The sequence below is a fragment of the Sinocyclocheilus grahami genome, unplaced genomic scaffold (genome assembly GCF_001515645.1).
Source record: "Sinocyclocheilus grahami isolate Dianchi unplaced genomic scaffold, SAMN03320097.WGS_v1.1 scaffold1659.1, whole genome shotgun sequence".
Taxonomy (NCBI): domain Eukaryota; kingdom Metazoa; phylum Chordata; class Actinopteri; order Cypriniformes; family Cyprinidae; genus Sinocyclocheilus; species Sinocyclocheilus grahami.
The window spans coordinates 24,169-26,629 of record NW_015506838.1 but is presented as its reverse complement, the minus strand read 5'-3'; positions in this window follow the sequence as shown (position 1 = coordinate 26,629).

Genomic DNA, 2,461 nt, shown 5'->3' with positions numbered 1-2,461 from the left:
GTAATCACACCACATCTGTCCTAAGTTGTAATCACACCACATCTGTCCTAAGTTGTAATCACACCACATCTGTCCTAAATTGTAATCACACCACATCTGTCCTAAGTTGTAATCACACCACATCTGTCCTAAATTGTAATCACACCACATCTGTCCTAAGTTGTAATCACACCACATCTGTCCTAAATTGTAATCACACCACATCTGTCCTAAGTGCATGAAGTCAAATACGAAGCGTCAAACCACAAAATCCTTTACTTGCCTTGAATGTAGTTTTTGCATTGTTGATCCAGGATGTAGGGAAGTATTTTTGTACAATTGTGAAAGACTGTCTTCATGCAAGTAAAATAGTCAAATCAGAATACAAGCAACTAAATTTTTTTTTGGTAGGCTATGAAAGTTGCAGAGCAGACAATAGCCTGGAGCAGTGTTCATTTTGACAGCAAATTTTGATTTAGTTTTAGTCAAAAGATTTAGAGTGAGAAATAGAGATAATCCCTGGTTTAATGACTCCATAACTTCACTTACATAAAAAAAATAGATATTGCATGGGCTAAAGCAAAGAAAACTAATAATCATATGGACTGGATTAATTACAGAACAATAAGAAATAATTGAACAAAATTAGTAAAAAGCTCTAAATGTGATCATTATTTAAATGAGAAATGAGAATATTAATGATCCGTCTCATTTTTGGAAACTGACCAAATTAGTTTCTGGTCAAAAAACCTCTACCAATCTACCTGATTATTTTAAATTAAATGAGAGTATAATTAAAGGTAAAGAGAATATAGTTAATGCTTTTAATAGCCACTTTATTTCTGCGGGAGTAACCCACGACTATAGTAATTTAAGGGAAAAAGAAAACGTGGAAGTTACTTCATGTTGTACTACTCAGCTGTTTAGTTTTACTCAAATTTTAGCTACACAATTTCATAAAGTTCTATCAAATTTGGAATTTAAAAAAATCCACAGGGTCTGATAAAATAGAACCTTATTTTTTTTTACATTTCTGCAGATCTTATAACAGAGCCCATTGTCACGAATCCGGTCCATGAACTTCTGTCTGCTCGGCACCAGAGGTCGCCCTTCCCCTACTATGGACTCTTGCACCACACCAATGTTGCACTTCACCCGGACTACAGTTCCCATCATCCATTGCACTGATTACACACACACAGTTGATTGCACACAGCACTGATTGCACACAGCTGTCATCAATCACACCTTCCCTATATAACACTCACTCTTATCCCCGTCAAGCTGCCGAGTATAGTTTAGCGCTTATCGTTTGATAGCTACTCTACGGAGCCTGTTTAGTTTACCCAGCCTTAGCTCAGTCTGCCTCGTCTGTTTTCTCGTATCCTGATCTTTGCCTGTGTACCTCGGATTCTCCCTCTCATCTTGCCCTATTCAGATTCTGTTTGCCCCTGCCTGGACCTTTGCATTGTTCTTGGATTTACCCCTCTAGTCTCGCCCTGTTAATTCTGTTCGCCGATCGTAGACCCACGCTCGCCCTAGGTATATTCTTGTGTCTTGCGCGCTATATATCCGTTGCCATTATCTGACCCTTGCCTGTCTCTAACCATGTCTATGAATAAAGCCTTGCATTTGGATCTGCACGTCTCATGTCTCGTCAGCCCCATAACAGAATACTCGGCCCCACAAGGATCCAGCAGCTTCTCGGATGGACATTGGACAGGTATGGATACAGGCAGAATATTGTTAGCCCTTAGATGGCACACAATCACTGGAGGGCTATATTCGAGAATATTTAGCCATCGCTCATTATTCAGATCTGCTGGACTGTGTTTTGATAGACTTTTTCTATGAGGGCATTAATCAACCGCTAAAGTCCAAACACATTCACGAGGGTCCGCGTTCATCTTTAAGTCAGTTTATGGATTATGCTTTGTTGACTGTTGGTTCAGCAATCACTGTGGGTATCGCGGAGGAACGAGACCCCGCACTCACTTGTGTAATGGTGGCTGCACTAGAGCAGGCTCACAAAATGCTGGTGACCGCAGAGCCTGATCGCACTATGGCGGACACCACAGAGCCCCGTTATGTCACCTGTGTCAATCCTGAGTCAAGTCAAGTCACAGTTGATCGTCATGAGGCAAGTCAAGTCACAGCTTATCTTCACGAACCAAGTCACGCCACAGTTTATTGTCATAAGCCAAGTCGAGTCACAGCTGATCTTCATGAACAAGTCAAGTCACAACAGATCTTCATGAATCAAGTCAAGTCACAATTGATCTTCCTGAGTCAAGTCACAATTGATCGTCATAAGTCAAGTCAAGTCACAGTTGATCGTCATAAGTCAAGTCACAGTTGATCGTCATAAGTCAAGTCACAGTTGACTGTCATAAGTCAAGTCACAGTTGACTGTCATAAGTCAAGTCACAGTTGATCGTCATAAGTCAAGTCACAGTTGATCGTCATAAGCCAAGTCGAGTCA